This window comes from Homarus americanus, unplaced genomic scaffold (assembly GCF_018991925.1).
Source record: "Homarus americanus isolate GMGI-L3 unplaced genomic scaffold, GMGI_Hamer_2.0 scaffold56241, whole genome shotgun sequence".
In the NCBI taxonomy this organism is placed as follows: domain Eukaryota; kingdom Metazoa; phylum Arthropoda; class Malacostraca; order Decapoda; family Nephropidae; genus Homarus; species Homarus americanus.
In genome coordinates, this window is record NW_024740202.1 from 51,526 (window position 1) to 70,000 (window position 18,475).

General features: G+C 42.5%; 1 long non-coding RNA gene across 2 annotated transcripts in view; it reads left to right on the forward strand.

Annotated features, from left to right (window-relative positions):
• Positions 1–1,986: 1,986 nt before the first annotated feature.
• The window catches only part of LOC121875274, a 36,069-nt gene continuing 19,580 nt past the window's right edge, over positions 1,987–18,475 (forward strand). Inside the window, exons 1-3 of one of the 2 annotated variants that reach the window (XR_006090573.1) lie at positions 1,987–2,595; positions 8,813–8,948; positions 15,060–15,127. This is a non-coding gene — a long non-coding RNA (uncharacterized LOC121875274). The remainder of the gene's footprint in view (positions 2,596–8,812; positions 8,949–15,059; positions 15,128–18,475) is intronic. The other variant, XR_006090574.1, reaches the window with a different exon arrangement.

Consider the following 18,475-nt stretch of genomic DNA (forward strand, 5'->3'; position numbering starts at 1 on the left):
TGTTTTAATATATACTGTACGTGAGTAAAAAGTTTTAAAGGCGTGTTTTAAGTTTCTCTCTAACGATCTTCTCACAGTCACAAAATGTTTTAATGATGTTCCAGGACTGTGTAGCGCCTTATTCTGACGGGGTCTCTCCCTCTTGTTTTATAATTGTTTTAATATTGGTGAAAAGTTTTATTAATTGTGATAATAATAATAATAATAATAATATGTTGATGATGATACTAACAACAACAACAATAACAACGATAATAACAAAAAAACTGCAAAAAAAAAATCAATCTCAAGTTGGGACGAGCACTACATTCCCCCCATCATGCGGTGTGTCGTGTGCCCATCTTGAGACAATAACACAATAGGGGCCCCCAGGATATATTACCCTCTGTCCACCACCACCAAGCGATATATTATTTACCCGTTATATTATTGGTGGTTGTATTATATATCTTGTGGGGTATTGTGGGTAATATGACCATTCCCCCCTCCCCCCCCTACCTCCTTCAACCCCCCTACACCCACCCCCCTCCTCCTCCCTCACTCGCCTTCCCCCACCCCTAAATTTTTTTTGTGCCTATCGGTCTGTATGGCTTTGCTCTCTGTTTGTTTGTTTGTTTTTGTTTGTTGGTGTAGGTGTTTGTTTTTGTTTGTTTGTTTGTTTGGTTGTTTGTATGGTTGTTTATTTGTATTGTTTGTTTATTTGTTGGTTTCTTAGTTTGTTTGTATGTTTGTGTTTTTTCCTAGTCTATATTTCTTCCTATTATCTTCCCCAAACTTCTTTATTTTTCCCCATTTTCTTCAGACTGCTATATTTTTCCCACTATTTTCCCCAAACCCTTATATTTCCCTAAAGCCCTCTACAGTTTCCCCAATTTCCCACAAAAACATTAATGAATTCCCTAATTTCCCTCAAAACCATTACATAATATCCCCAAAACCTATTATTCCCTATTTTCTCCAAACCCTCTAAAAATCTCCCTATTTTCCCCCAAAACCCTCTAAAAATTTCCCTATTTTCCCCTAAGCACTCTAAAAATTTCCCCAATTTCCCCAAAACTCTATATTTCCCCCTCCATTCCTGGCCCACCCGCCGTGTTGTTGTCCGTCACAGGATGAAGAAGTTCGACTGGTTGTGGTCCTACGGCAGCGTCCTGTGATCCTATGGGCCCTTACTGACCACTCCTTCCCATCCCTAGGGACCCACACCCTCCTCTTACGCCCCTCCTCACGCTCTCTCTCTCTCCCCCACGTCTTTTCTCTCCCCTCCCCACCTCCCCTCTTTTCTCCCCACACCTTATCTCCCCTCCCTCCCCCCTTCCTCCCTCCCTACACCATTCCTCTTCTATTTTTCATTCTACTTCTAATCTCTCACTTCACCCCTCCTCACTCCTCCCCCACTCCCTCCCCACTCCCTCCTCACTCCCTCCCCACTCCCTCCTTTCCAATCTTGTCCAATCTCGTCTGCTGGGAGAGAAAAATATCTTGTTTTTCCCATCCCTCCATCTCACCCCTCCCTCCATCCTCTACTCCCTCCCCCACTCTCTGCCCCTCCTTGCTTTTATATTTATCTTTCCTCTCTCACTCTCCCTTCCTCTTTCTCCCTCACTCCTCCCCCCTCTCACCTCCTTCTTTCTTCATTCCCCCATCTCCCATTTATCCCCCCTTCTTCCCTCTCCCCTCACTTGCCCTCGCATGACTAAAGGGCAAGTCAAAGGGAAGAAACCTGAGGGGAAAGGGAGGAGGAAGAATTGGGGGAATAAAGAAAGAAGGGGATAATGAAGAGAGAAGGAAGAAAGGGTGGGAGAAGAGAGAGAAGGATGAGTGGGGAGGAAGAGAAAAGAGGAGAAGAAAAAGGTAGAGAAAGATGGGAGAAGAGGGAGGTAAAGAAGGAGGGGAGAAGAGATAGAGAGAGAAAGAAAGGAGAATATGGTGGTAGAAGGAAAAGAGGGGAGAGAGGCAGAGAGAGAGGGGAGAAGAGGCAGGGAGGTAGAGAGAGAGAGAGAGAGAGGGTAGTTATTACAGATAATTAACCATCTCCCCTCTGGCCATTAGACTCACCTACTACTGTTTATACTGCAAGGAAAAAAAAACACAACACGATATCAAAGTTAACAATTCCTGCATCATTCTATTATGGATTATACTGTACAAGTCAACAAAGCAAAAAAAAAAAAATTCTATTGTGGTTCATTTTTATTCACTATTTGACAAGAGTAGAAATATATTACCTGTTTGGATAGTGATTACGGATTAACGCGATGATCATTATTAATATGTCATTTAGTTTTAAAAGAGTTAAGTCGACGGTAAAAACACAAATTACTATTGGAACCCAGATTTTTATTTTCGATATATATACAACGATTCATCATTGTATTAACTTGACATTAATTAGGTCATTTATTTGTTTTAATCGTCAAAAAAATACAATTAATAAAGGATAATATTGTCAATAGTGGATGGTGTGATTAGGTATTTTATTTTTCAGATGCATTAGTGCGTGTACTCTTCACTGTGTTGTGAGGCGCACTGAGGGATGCCGCACCACAACCTTCACATGACATCTGGCAGCGTGAGGGAAAACATATCGTACTGGTAAGTGAATGATTAAATTATTATTATTTTACTTACAGTGATAATTAGTATAACTGATAATTGCAATAACAAACATGCTATTACTACTACTACTACTACTACTACTACTAATAATAATAATAATAATAATAATGATAATAATGAGAACAACAATTATTATCTACCACATTCTAAATACACATTACCACCAAACATTCACCACAAACACTCATTCCCACCAGACATTCACCAACATTCTAAACACACTATCAAACATTCACCAACATTCTAAACACACCATCAAACATTCACCAACATTCTAAACACACCATCAAACATTCACCAACATTCTAAACACACCACCAAACATTCACCAACATTCTAAACACACATTACCATCAAACATTCTTCCACACTCTTTATTTTCTTCTTTCTTTCTTTAGCCAACCATTGCATGTCTAACTCCCAAGAGAATCGATGTAATAACGGGGAATTACGAGAGAGAGAGAGAGAGAGAGACAGAGAGAGAGAGAGAGAGAGAGAGAGAGAGAGAGAGAGAGAGAGAGAACTAGCTCACTGAGAAAATAACGACCGCTCATTTTTAGCAATTCGTTCGCTTTGTGTTTGTTTGTTTGTTTGTTTGTATCAAGACACCAAATTATACCGAAAAGAAAATATTGACCTGAGATTTGAGGAGAAAAAAAATTTGGACTGTGTTTTGTTGACCTGTTTTGACCTTGTTCTTTGTCCGATGGTCGTCAAGTTTAGGTCAAAGATCCTGACCTATAACAACAACAACGAGTCGTCCGGCCAAACCATGTTAGGTCAAGGAGTTTGTGTGTGTGTTGGTTATGTTTGGTTGGGGTTAGGTTGTTTACTTTTGAATTATTATAGATTAGAAATATGGGAATAAAGAGAGAGTTAAATTGATTGTTGGATAGATAGATAGATAGATAGATGGATAGATAGATGGATGGATAGATAGATGGATAGATTGATAGATAGATGGCTGGATAGATGGATGGATAGATAGATGGATGGATGGATGGATAGATGGATGGATAGATGGATAGAAAGATGGATGGATAGATATATACAGTAGAGAGATTTTTTTTACGGGGAATAGCCCACCCGGTCACAGGTCATCGAAAACCATCTTTTTAAAGTGAGACAGATTGTATGAGTATGGAAACACAGAAGAAGGCAGATCATTCCACAGTTTGGCTGTGTGAGGAAAGAAGGAAGTACTATAACGGGTTATTATAGTGTGACCGACATCCACAGAGAAACGGTGGGCACCTCAGGCAAGACGTGTGTTACGAGCCCATGGCCTTGTCGGCGGTACACAGGATGCCAAATCCACCGAACATTGCCCGTTAAAGTACCTGTAAAAGAGAGAGAGTGAAGCAACATTACGGCGAAGAGAAAGGGAAGAAAGATTATCAACTAAAGGAGGAGAGTTAATAAGACGAAATGAGAGATAGATAGATAGATAGATAGATAGATAGATAGATAGAAAAATCTTTAAATATGCCAATAAGTGAAAAAGCATGAGTGTGCTCCATAGACCTGACCAAGTATAACACTCTATATAACAAGGCCAGCACAGACGGCACTGTACTCTGCCTCCCTCACTTCCTCAACGGTAAAGTCAGGTACCTATATACAGCTGGGTGAACTTAAGGTACTCTTGCGTTCGAACCAGGGATGCTTAGGACAGGAAGCGAGCGTTTTATCCACTCGGCCACCGCACCTCTCCAAATCGACAGGTGTATAATAAAAACTAGGCACCTGAAGATTAGCCTAACCTAACCTAACATAACCTAACCTAACATAACATAACATAACCTAACCTAACCTAACCTAACCTAACCTAACCTAACCTAACCTAACCTAACCTAACCTAACCTAACCTAACCTAACCTAACAACTCCCAGGTGTTTAATCATCAGGTGAAATAATCTGGGGCTGATCTTCAGGTGATCCGGAATAACAACAACAACAACAACAACAACAACAACAACAACAACAACAAGAATAACAACAACAACAATAACAACAACAACAACAATAACGCCAACAGCAACAACTAATACTAATAATATCAATAACAACAACTCCTACAATAATAATAATAATACTGTATGAAGGACAGGTAAGTATAGGTGAACAGGTGAGTCTGGCTCACCTTGTACCTGTGTGTTGGTTGTCATGGTGACGGGACGCTACGGCTAGGGGCGAGTGTGAGGGAGGGGAGAGAGGGAGAGGTGAGGGAGAGAGAGAGGGAGACAGAGGGAGGAGGAAGAGGGAGGGGAGAGGTGAGGGAGAGAGAGAGGGAGACAGAGGAGGAGGAAGAGGGAGGGGAGAGTTTAGAGAGCTGAAGAAAGTGAGAGAAAGAAAAGAGGAGAGAGAGGCAAGGGAGGTAAAGGAGGTGAGAGGAAGTGAGAGGTCAAGAAAGTGAAAGGGAGAAGGACAGAGAGAGAAAGGTGAGGGGGAGGGAGAGAGACGGAAAAGAGGGAGATAAATAAGGAGTGAGAGGGAGAAAGGAAGTAAGAGGAGAAAGGAAGACTGGAAGAAGAGCGAATGAGAGGATAAGGAAGAGGAGAGAGGGAGAGAGAAGGAAGGACAGTGAGAGAGAACATGAGAAAGTGTGAGAGACGTACGAAGGAGAGAAAGAGAAATGGTAAATGAGAGAAAAGGTGAAAATGCGAGAGAAAGAGTATTAGAGACAATAAAAGAGACGGAGAGAGAGAGAGAGAGAGAGAGATTATATAATGGAAAGCGAGAAGTCAAGAAGAGAAAGTAAGAGAAAAAGTTAGTTATAAAGAGAGAAAAAGTTAAAGAAAGTGAGATAGTTTTAAATAGTTGGGGAGGTTTAGACTTTCGCTAAGTTTAAATAATCTTGATAATATATGAGATGGGAATTATTATTATTATTATTATTATTATTATTATTATTATTATTATTATTATTATTATTATTATTATTATTATTAATAGTAGTAGTTGTAGTAATAGTACTACCACCACCACCACTATCACCACCACCACTCACCTCCACCACCACCACCACCACCACCACCACCACTTCACCACCACCACCACCACCACCTCACCACCACCACCACCACCACCACCACCACCACCTCCACTACCACTATCACCACGATCACCACCACCAGAATAGTTGTAATAATCACCAGAATATCTCAGCTGACCACGGTAGCCAGTGTAATTTCACGGTTGTGTATATTTCAGGTTTGGGTAAAGTTTTAATGGAAAGTTATAATAATTTTTGGTCCATCCACTACCACTATCACCACGATCACCACCACCAGAATAGTTGTAATAATCACCAGAATATCTCAGCTGACCACGGTAGCCAGTGTAATTTCACGGTTGTGTATATTTCAGGTTTGGGTAAAGTTTTAATGGAAAGTTATAATAATTTTTGGTCCATGACAATACTGATGAATTACCTGAGCCAGAGAGACACCTGGGCTTTTATAATATTTTACCCGTATTTTAATTAGGAAATGTTACCTGTAGTTTCTATGTAATCTTGCTGTATTTTTCTTTAGAGATTAAGAGATAGAAGAGAGAGAGAGAGAGAGAGAGAGAGAGAGAGAGAGAGAGAGATAAGAAGGAAGGTGCTGGGAGAGAGAGACAATTAGAGAAAGGTGGTTGTGGCTGCCGTACGTTGTTAATGGAGGCAATTTGGAGGTAATTGCCATCATTAACGAGCGTTGAGCCGTAGTTCTATCTTTCTATATATTCTTTCTGTTGTTTTGTCGTTGTTGTCGAGTCTAATATCTTCTTGGTGTAATTATTTTCATAACTCATAACAAAAACTATTATACTTTCTCGCCAAGTCTGATATTAAACTGGATGATCGAAAAGTCACTGTGCACCTTGTTCTTATTATAACATAGAATAAGTATAGTATTAAGTATTTTAAGTGCACAGGGACTTTTTGATCAACTTGTATTTTCCATTTCAGTTTTCATTTTGTTTATTCATGTTATATTTTGTTTTACGTCTATTGTTTAATTTTCTTGTTATTTAGGTGGTTGTTGTTATTGGGGTTATTAAAAGTTGTAGGTTGTGGTTGTAATTGGGGTGTGGGTTAGATAGTGAACCTGCAGTGTTATGTTCAGGTTGTGTCAGGTTGTGTCAGGTTATGTCAGGTTATGTCAGGTCGTGTCATAAACAAGCTTGAAATGAGCGTCTAAATTATCTCGCATTTTAGAGGCCGCGAGACAGAGAGACATACATTATCTCTTAGACGTGTGTGTGTGTGTGTGTGTGTGTGTGTGTGTGTGTGTGTGTGTGTGTGTGTGTGTGTGTGTGTGTGTGTGTGTGTGTGTGTGTGTATACTAACTCACTCCCATCCGTGTACACTTCAGCTACAGGTGTTCATTCTCTCTCCCGTTAAGTCATTAGTAGTGTTACCTGCCGTACTCTACCTCCCTTGGTTAATTTACCTGCCAGGTGTAAATGATGGTGCCTGTCAAGTGTTAAATGTTAAGTGAATGTGTAGGTAAGACTGTACTGTGTGTGTGTGTTTTGGGTGGTTGGTTATAGTGGTGATAGTGATGATGATAATAGTGATGATGATGATGATGATGATGATGATGATGATGATGATGATGAAAATGATGATAAAAAACTACCACCACTTCAAGATTTTTTCCCCTTTGACAGGACTTTCCCTTAACGCATTGAAGGTGTAGTGTAGTGTAGTGTAGTGTAGTGTAGTGTAGTGTAGTGTAGTGTAGGCCTCACCTCGCCTCTTACCTGTGATGGTTTCAGCTCGTTAATTTCTCAAGGCTTCACTCCTCTCTCCTGGTCTTGTGAAGAAAGTGAGCCTGTCCATCTCTCTCTCTCTCTCTCTCTCTCTCTCTCTCTCTCTCTCGTGGACGGCTTCAGTGACAGGCTCGTTGAGTTCCCCTATACAGAACAGTTAAGGAGAGTTAGATGAAAGTTAGGGAGAAAGGGGAGAGTGTGTGAGTGAGAGGGCGAGTGGGTGAGTGAGAGGGCGAGTGGGTGAGTTATCTCCTTGTAGAGCGTGAGAGTGAGTGAGAGTGAGTGAGTGGGTGAGTTATCTTTATGTTGAGAGAGAGAGAGAGAGAGAGTAAAAAGAGACAATTTATGTATAACCAAAACAATAACAATAATAACAACAACAAAACAATAACAACAACAAGTCACATTTTAATACTCCAGAAATATATAAAATTCTCGTAAAAATAAAAAAAAAATAAAATATCGATAAAAAAAAGGTATTGAGTATTAATCGTAAAAAAATAATGAACTGAGAAATAAAATGGACATTAGATGATAAAAGTTAACCTCTGGTATTTGGTTCATTTCGTTTTATTATTGTTTACGTGTTTTAGAATACTTTGGGAGTGGTGTTGATGGTAGGGGATTATGAGTCGGTTCCAATATTATGCTGGTGGTGACTTACTGAACCGCGAATGGTGATAATGTGTTTGGTGAGAGAGAGAGAGAGAGAGAGAGAGACTAAAGTGCATATTTTCATTTTCCATTAAAAACAAATTTTGCGTCGGCAAAACAAGAGAAGACAAGAGAGATAGCGAGACACCTGAAGAAAGATGAGAATAAGAATAAAGATAAGGAAATATTTGTGTCTTTCTGGTATTGAATGTATGTAATAGTAATAATAATAATAATAATAGTAATTAACGGTTTATTAAGATAACATGGCAGCCAGAAGGCTGAAAATATATAATAAACAGAGTTAATAAGTTACTTATGGTGAACTAGGGAGTGGGTCACTTGAGTGACAAAAGCTTTCAATACGAAAAGATAAGTAACATGTCGTCAACATATAGATTAACTATAGACCTGGTACTGTGGGAGCTGGTCTGTAGACATTCTTGTGACCTGATATTGGCTCCCACAAAGTCCTTCCCATGGTTCACTACCAAGGTGCTAAGGGCGGCTCCCTCATGACAGCTGTAGATCCACCACGTGGTCCGGGTAGGTCCTCCAGCTCACACAGGGTGTTGGAGATGGTTCCTGTTCCTCATGTGATGCAGTGAGTAATTCATAGTTCCTCACCTGGGTGGAGTAGGGAGTCCTCATTTCTCTCGTGATGTAGTTTGGAGTCTTAGTTTCTCACCGGGTGTTGGTGGTGAGTGTACGGTCTGCGTCAGGTCACCCTTGACCGCTGAGCACTGAGTGTCACTCTAACAGTTGTTTCCTTTTGTAGGTCAGGTGTAGGTTGATCGTCAATCTCTGCTCTGTATTGTTGGTGGAAGGAGGTTAATAAATCTGGTGGGGAGGAGGCCGACAGTCTGACCCTAGCGGCCCGGAGGTGCCGAGTGTACAGTACGTCTTCATGAGAAGTGAGTACGACTACTACTTTTTTTTTATATAAATAAGTAGCTATCGTAGCTGTGTTGAGTTAGTTGAGCCGCAGATCTATGCGGCATTCAGTGACTGTTGCCTCATAATCAATATCTGCAACTGTTGTCGGCTTTGGGGCCGATGCTCTCGTTCCCCTGAGGCAGAGCAAAGCCGACCGAAGGAGAGAGAAGGACAGTCGACATCTCAACCAGGCTGTAACATAACTTCTGGGCTGCTGCTTCTGTTCGGATAGCACCTCCGCGAGTCTGGCGTAGAAGCATCTTGCACTTGGTCCCATCCCACCAGAGGTTGTGAACACTAGAGGAGTGAAGCTGCCTTGATCAACGTTCTGAATTCTCTCCACGTATGCCCTTATCTTGTCGTTCTCGTTCCTCCTGTGTGCAGCATCGAGAGCTAAGTTAAGGTGACATGCGGCCATGGGATTACTACTACTACTACTACTAACACCACTTTTCTTCGACTACGCCTTCTACCACCATCACCACCACCGTTAGCTACTACCGTCACTATCACCATTACCACTATCAACTCACTACCACCACCATCGACTAGTACCATCACCATCACCACTACCACTACCACCACTCAACAAACTGGATTAGTTACCACACTCACTTGTTGAAGACTCTACCACAGACAGTCTTATCAGTGACTCCCTATCCTCACTACTTGCTCTTGTCACCAGCAGCAAACATAAACTTATTGACAAGTGTATCAGGATCAAACTGCTGTTGATCCCCTCTCACGTAGGCCTCAGAGAACATGACAGAGTTGATGCCCTCACCAAAATCACGTCTAACACTGTTGAATACAATCTGGGTCTGTCAAATATGACTTTAAAAACAGTAATCAGGAAAAACTTTTTGATGAATTTGAAGCCAATAGACACGTACAAGCTGGCACTAGTCAATCCATTGTTTACCATGATGTATCAAGTAAAACATGTATATGGAACAAGTAACAAGATCACTAGATTACAAGATGATGTAACCTCTGACAGTATATCCCTCAGGTAGATGTAAACAAAACTAAATTTAAAGAGTGTGACCAGACATATGGCCACGCTCCCCAACTTAGAATGTGAAAAAATAGAACCATTTAGGGACAGATCCAAGCACACTGTGTATATATTGGCACAACATTTTATCTCTGATGGCAAGATAACTCAAATATTAAGACTGGGTCCACTTTTTTACACCTAGTAGCCGAGTCAACTAAACACACAGTAAATGACAAAGTGTGCAGCCAAACATACTGCTTCACACTGTAGTGTTTCCCTCACGCGCTTCTGTGTGTTTAGTTAACTCCTGTGTACAGAACCAAAGAAACACTGTATTGGAGACCCTCTGTACCACGCCATGCCTCATTATCCACAACACCGGGTCTTTTGTCACCTCCGCTCTGTAATTCTTCTTGTCCTACCGTTTACTGGATGAGTATTGGGTGCACGATAAACTAGGTGCTGTCTGTGGCAAAATTCAAATTTATTACCACCACCACCACCACCACCATCACTAATCTACCACCACCACTACCACCACTATCACTAATCTACCACCCACCACCACTATCACTAATCTACCACCACCACCACCACCTACCACCACCACCACTCACCACTAATCCACCACCACCACCACCACCACCACCACCACCTACACCACCACCACTAATCCACCACCACCACCACCACCACCACCACCACCACCACTAACTCTACCACCACCACCACCACCACCACCACCACCACCACCACCACCACCACCACTAACCTCTACGACCACCACCACCACACCACCACTAATCTACCAACACCACCACCACCACTATCACTAATCTACCACCACCACCACCACCACCACCACCACCACCACCACCACCACTACTACTAATCCACCACCACCACCACCACCACTACCACTAATCCACCACCACCACCACCATCACCACCACCACCACCACCACCACAACCACCACCACCACCACCACTACCACTAATCTACCACCACCACCACCACCACCACCACTACTAACCACCACGCCATGTCCTCCTCTGTGTAATCACAAGAACTTGGTCTCCAATCTTCTGCAAATGGAGGATTCGCTAATCACTAGGAAAATCATGTTTTTTAATGGACGTATGACCTGTGTGTGTGTGTGTGTGTGTGTGTGTGTGTGTGTATTCGATACTCAGGAACACAAAATATCAAATTAATGTTAAACTTACGATTTATATCTAGGAATTTTAGTGAATGAAGGAACGAATGTAGTGAAGAAATTAAATGAAAGCAGGGAGGAATGTAGTGAATGAAGGAAGGAAAGAAATGAAAGAAAATATTAGAAAACATATCCTCTCGACGATACCTTAGAGACGGAGAGAGAGAGAGAGAGAGAGAGAGAGAGAGAGAGAGACTCTCCCCTTATTCGTAACTGTTCCCTTCTCTCGCTCTCTCTCTCTCTCTCTCTCTTCTAGGTATGTTACTCTTCCTAGTACTTTCACTCTTTATTTGTCTTAGCTATTTTCTCTCTCTTTCTCACTCTCTCCCTCACACTCTTCTTCATACTCTCCCTCACGCCTTCCCTCACACTCTCCCTCACTCTCCCTCACACAGGTATGTCACTCTCCCTCACTCTCCCTCACTCTCCCTCACACAGGTATGTCACTCTCTCATACTCTCACTCAACAGGTGTGGGATGATCGTGGTTGCTATGCCAACCTCCCCCAACTCAATACCTGCTTGTGGGAGAGGGAGGGAGAGTGGGGGGAGAGTCGGGGGGGTTAAAGTCGCTCCCTCTCATTGTTCATATTCTCTCTCTCTCTCTCTCTTTGCTATTTTCAAGTTTAATTATCATTCTCTCTCACTTATTCGTTCCTTCTCTCTCTATCCATATATCTATCTATCTCTCTGTCGCTGTTTTTTCTCTCGCTCATTTTCTTCATTTCTCTCTCTCTCTCTCTCTCTCTCTCTCTCTCTCTCACCAAAATTTACCTGTAAAAAGTTTTAAAAAAAATTTGCCTTCATTAAGTAACGATAAAAAGCCAAGCCAGGTGTCAAGGGCAGAATGGCTTGAAGTATGTATGTATGTATGTATGTATGTATGTATGTATGTATGTATGTATGTATGTATGTACAATAAACAGGGACAATAAAGGTCACATAACAGTAGAGTGGGTAACGTGATTGACAAGTAAAATGTACCATAAACCGAGGGATCTCAGGTGGGCGCAGGAGACGGTCTCCAGAATCGTGTGAACTTGGTCTTAAGAACCGCCACATGAACTTTCTTCAGGTTACCATTAACTGATGATCGGGGCACACCTTGGCCACTGTTGTCGTCATCCTCTTGTTGTACTGGGGAGTGAACTGAAGGATCAACTCGTTTTACTGTCCATAGCGGCTGCCAGGCACTTAACAGACTCCGCTCTGGACAAGCTTCACCGTACTAGAGGTCGCCCGGTGCAGTACTTGGTGTAGGTAGAAACTGACTCTCCTCGCACCTCCCCGTCATCAATCGGAGGTCCTCGAGGACAAAGCAGCAGAAGGAGTCACGCCTTAGTATGAGCGACCACCACAACGGAGGACGGGGTGTCAACACATTTTGATGATGTGAAGACATCTGGAGTGGATCCAAGATACTGAAAGTGGGTAACATTAGAGAGGGTAGTACCGTTAAGCTGGATGGATGGTGGAGGTGTGGCTGAACCAGGAGCAGGCTGAAAGAGAGAATTAGAGTCTTAGGTACATTCACCTCAAGGTCGAAGTGTGTATACGTATCTGCGTAGGTGTTCATGGTTTTCTGTAGGTCGCATTCAGTGTGAGCGATGAGGGTGAGGTCCTCTGCATATTTAAGTTCAGTGATGGAAGCGGCCGACACCTTTGTTCTTGCCGGAGTCGTCTTACGTTGAAAAGACCCTTCATCCGGTACCGGATGTCCACCCCGCCGGCTAAATTGGTATTGGTATGAGTAAGGAAGGCAGCCAAGAAAATGGAAAAGAGAGTTGGTGCCAGTACACATCCTTGTTTTACCCCCATTTGCATGGGAAGAACTCAGACTGGGTGCCATTGTGCAGGACACTGCCGTTCATGCCATCATGGAGTTGCCTCACAATGGCGATTAATTTTGGTGGGCACCCAAAAACGGCTGAGGGTCCACCAGAGGGCTTCCCTGTTGACCGAGTCGAAGGCCTTGGTTAGGTTGATGAAAGCCATGTACAGGTCACGACGCTGTTCTCTGCACTTTTTCTGTATCTGGCGGGCAGCAAAGATCATGTCAGTGGTGCCACATGATGGTATAAAGCCACATTGAAATTCTGAGAAGTTTTCCGCCTCAGGAAGAAGTCTGTTTAGGAGGACTCGGGCGATAATCTTGCCAGCTACATACAGCAGTGAGATCCCGCGGTAGTTGCCACAGTCTGACCGGTCTCCCTTGTTCTTGTAAATATTGACAATGGTGGTGTCTTTAAGAGCTTGGGGTATTTCCTCCTTTTCCCATCTATTCTCCAGGAGAGAGTGGAGACGGCTGGTAAGCAGAAGTCCTCCTGCTTCATGCACCTCAGCTGGGATTCCATCAGGCCCCGAGGCTTTGTTATTTTTCATCTGTTTGATGGCAGTAGCTACCTCATCCTGGGATGGAGGATAGCTGAGGTGGGTCAGCTCTGGATACTGAGGGACCTGCTGGGTAGTCAAGACATTCACATCTGTGTTTCGGTTGAGCAGTGAATGGTAGTGCTCTTTCCAGTAGTTGGATCATAGACTACCTAATGGAATTGAAAACTTCGCTCTTCTTCCTCAGACAGCTCCCCCCTAAACCTAACCCACTTCAGTAACTCCTCCTTCAACACAGTAAAAACCCAAAGACTGAGGTTGGGATTTTATTTTTCACTGATATAATTGGTTTTTAAGTTCTAATTTTTTTTATAATTACCTGAGAGTATTTTTTTCAGGTGGGAAATATGTTATCGAAAATTTAATTAACCTGTGAACTAGTGATGGTGTTTGTGCTTGTTTATTTGTTTGTTTGTTTGTTTTTATATGGGTGTGTGTGTATAATTTTATTGGGTCTCTCTCTCTCTCTCTCTCTCTCTCTCTCCCCAGTATTTTAATCATAGTCCTGTCTATTGAAGTCTATCGTGATAGACATCCAGCAAATAGATAGTTTACCCAATTACAATCTATCGCCTCAGCCTCCAGTTAATAGATAATTCGACCAGTCCCAATTTATCACAATAAACTTGGAGGATTAGACAAAATAGATATATCGACTAGTTCCAATAGATCGCAATAGACAGTTAATAGACAGTAGTTCCAATAGATCTCAATAGACAGTCAATAGACAGTTGTAGTTGTTCCTATCGACTCTTAATGGTAGGAACAGACCATTAATTTCGCCCCACATTAACTCCCATATCATTCTTAACTCTTTCTGTGTGTGTTTGTGTGTTTGGAGTTAACTTGATGATGATATTTTATGTTTGTAGAGAATTTGATGTGTAATAATAATAATAATAATAATAATAATAATAATAATAATAAAAGGTTTATTAATAGAGTTGCAGCCGGTGTGTGTGTGTGTGTGTGTGTGTGTGTGTTTATGTATGTGTGTGTTAGTGTACGTGGGTATGAAATAAGGATTTACATGTGTGTGTCTATATGAATTATTAAATGTGTTTATGTTATTCAAGGAAGAGAGAGAGAGAGAAGAAGAGAAGGAGACAGAAGGTTAGACAGGAGTATAGACACAGAGAGAGAGAGAGAGAGTGTGTGAGCTCAGTCGCGTGATCAGAGGTCGTTTATATCCATAGCGGTGTACTGTTCCTTAACGATGGTACTCTGGGAGAGAGAGAGAGAGAGAGAGAGAGGATAAATACGATCACACACTAACATACATACATAGACCAACACACGTATACGACAACACACACACACACACACACACACACACACACACAGACACACACACACACACACACACACAAGCATTTGCAAATTTACCTGTCAATTTCTCCCTTCTGATATAAACAGCTGTCACGTCTGTCACTGCCATAATATCACTGTCATCTTGACCACTCTGTCTGTCTGTCATTCCAGCACGAACCAGGGGTGTTGTCGCTGAGGTTAAGTGTACCTGCCCATTGAGCCACGGCCACCTAGATAAGGTCAGTTAAGAATTAAAGTGCATGTATGTATGTATGTATGTAATAATAATAATAATAATAATAATAATAATAATAATAATAATAATAATAATAATAATAATAATAATAATTAACGGTTTATTGAGAAAGTTCAGCATCCCGAAGGCTGAAAATATACTTAGACAAAAATGACTTATTACATACAGAGACCTGGGGTGGGTGGGTCGTTTAACAAAAGCTTTCATTACTAAACGGAGAAGGAACAATGATTGAACATACAAATTATTATAGTTTACAGTTGATGGCCCGGGCTGGTCTCTTGCCATACTGTGTGAGGTCACGTAGGCCACGTGGTGCAGTAACTCGTCCTCGGGTGTTGATATGAAGGACCTCACGTGGTCCTGGGGACACTGGGTGGTGTGGGGGTGGTGTCACAGTACCTCACTCTGCTGGGTGGTGTGGGGTGGTGTCACAGTACCTCACTCTGCTGGGTGGTGTGGGGTGGTGTCACAGTACCTCACTCTGCTGGGTGGTGTTGTGTTATCTCATAGTCAGGTGTAAAGGCGGCCCTTTGTTGTTCCCAGGTGGACTGATTAACACCTCCTGGTCAGAAGATGGCGGTCAGTTCCCAGGGGTGCTTATCTCACTGGTGGGTCACTGCTCTCACTGGTACTGTCTGGTGCTGAATTCACTGGCTTAAACACTGTTCATCACTGTTCAACACTGATCCCACTTCTTTCCGAAACGAAATTGTCACTTTTGATTATGTTGATATCCCGGTAGTGAAGATGTGTCTTCTTGTATAACACATGCAGTATGTATCCAAAGATTCATTTATATACACTCTTGTATATATGTATTTATTAATTTATTTATCGTATTTTTTATTTTTTTATTATGTTTATTAAATTAATGTGTTTATTAGAACCGTATTGCACAAAGGATAGGAATATTAATCTTTGTGGCGTAAGTTAAGTGAGTCAGTTAGATACGTTCTCACATCACCAGTTAGGAGGAAAATTGAACTTACGAACCTTTGAGAATCTTCCACCATACCGATACCAGAAAACGATTTAACCACACAGATAAAACACGAATATTTACGTGATAGTCTGCTTGTCTGTTTGTCTGTTTGTGTGTTTGGGCGCCAACTGTCAGCCCCACCAACCGGCCTGTCAAACAAACTGACAATGGAAGGTATAAGCCCCGACGCACCACGCAAACACACACACAAACACACAAACACACATAAGGTCCATATCTCTGTGTGGGGGCAGGCGAGGTAGTGAGGTGAGGGGAGAGGCGAGGTAGAGAGGTGAGGGGGAGACTGTCTCAGGTGTCAGGTGGTATAATGCTTCTTCTCACGAATTAGTCTTCATTTGTGTCTTTATATTTATATTTATGTGTGTGTGTGTGTGTGTGTGTGTGGAGAGAGAGAGAAAGATAGAAAGACAGAGAATGAGAGAAAGGGACTAAAAGAAAGAATGACAAGATATATTATTATTATTATTATTATTATGTAAAACCACAATATTGACCTTCATCCTCCTACCGGAGAGATGAGAGGCGGAACGGAACAGAACAGAACGGAACAGAACAGAACGGAACAGAGCAGAACAGAATGAAACAGAACGAGACAGAAGTGAACAGAATGGGACAGTATGAAACAAAATTGATCAGAATGGAACAGAACGAGACAGAACGAAACAGAGTGAAACAGAACGAGACAGAATGAAACATACAGCCAGACATCTAAGTGACGATTAGAGCAAGAGCTTTAGTGTGGGCTAAGGTTAGGTTAGGTTAGGTTAGGTTGGGGTATCACGCGACCATGGTGACGTGTGTGGGGGGAGGGGGTGAGAGGTGGGGTGGGGAGTGGAGGGTCAGAAGGGAGATTGTTGGAGATGGGAGAAGAATGGTGGGGGAAGAGATAAGGGCTTAGTGGGGAGGAGGGGTGGTGGGGAAGTGTTGGGGAATACATACATACATACAAGAAAAAACGATGCTATAAAATACGAGAAGACAGACAGACAGACAGACAGGCAGACAGAGAGATATAGAAGTGAGAGACAGGGAGAAAGACGGAAACAGACAGATACATAAGAAGATAACATTTTTAAAACATAAAATTCTCGAGTTAAAATAAAACATTAAAACACCAAACACCGTAGTAAAAGAAAACATCCAAACAGCAGACCCAGAGAAGCAATCCCTTCACCCCTCTGTTTGACTGCAGTTCATACAAGCATCCTGACAACACACCCAGGGCAATTAAACAAACACAAACACACACACACACATACACATACATACATGACCCTCCACATACAAACTCCTGAGATTTAAATCCAAGCGCTCTACAACCCTACCTGACCTTCCAATCAAAATATACAAGGAGTTTGCAGTCGAACTTGCCACCCCCCTCTGTTCTATTATTAATGCATCCCTCAGACAAAGCAAATGCCCTAATGAATGGAAAACCGCATTTGTCACCCCTATCCCCAAGGTCCCCATCCCACAGTCCCCTAACGACCTCAGGCCAGTTGCCATTACCCCCATACCCAGTCTACTCTGTGAAGACTTTGTTTTTGAATGGGCATTTGCTAGTATTTATCAGTCAATTAATCCACAGCAATTTGGCAATATGAGGATCTCCTCTACATCACACTGCTTAGTTAGTTTCCTGGATTTTCTGCACAAAAACATTGCAGAAACGTAAGACATCACTGGCCGTTGCCCTTGTTGACTTCAAGAAGGCTTTTGACAATGTTAATCACTGTACTGTTATCAACAAGGCCGTTGCACTATGGCTGCCTACCAACCTGGTCTCATGGCTCACTGATTTCCTGAGTGAGCATCGTCAGGCAGTGAGGTACCAGGGTTCTGTCTCCACATTCCAACACCTCACCTGTGGTGTTCCCCAGGGGACCAAGATGGGACCACTGTGCTTCCTAATCCTGATCAACGACGCTCTATCGGACACTCCTCACAAGTGGAAGTATGTGGATGACTGCACTGTGGGGGTTACGGTGGACAACACCTCACCGGACTACTCATCGCTACAAGGCACCCTGGACAGGCTACAGGTATGGACTACGGAGAACAAGGTCACCATCAATCACACAAAAACCGTAGTCATGCACTTCAATATCGCCATCACTCAAGTGCAAGCTCCTGCAGTTACAGTGGGTGCCCATCCTCTCCAGATAGTGCAGTCTGCCAAACTCCTGGGTGTAACTATAGACCACAAATTGGACTGGAAGGCCCATGTAAACAACACTATCGAGGCAGCAGCATTCCGACTCTACATGCTACGACGACTCAGGTCACTTGGGGCACCCACGCCAGAGCTGAGGACTATCTACAACG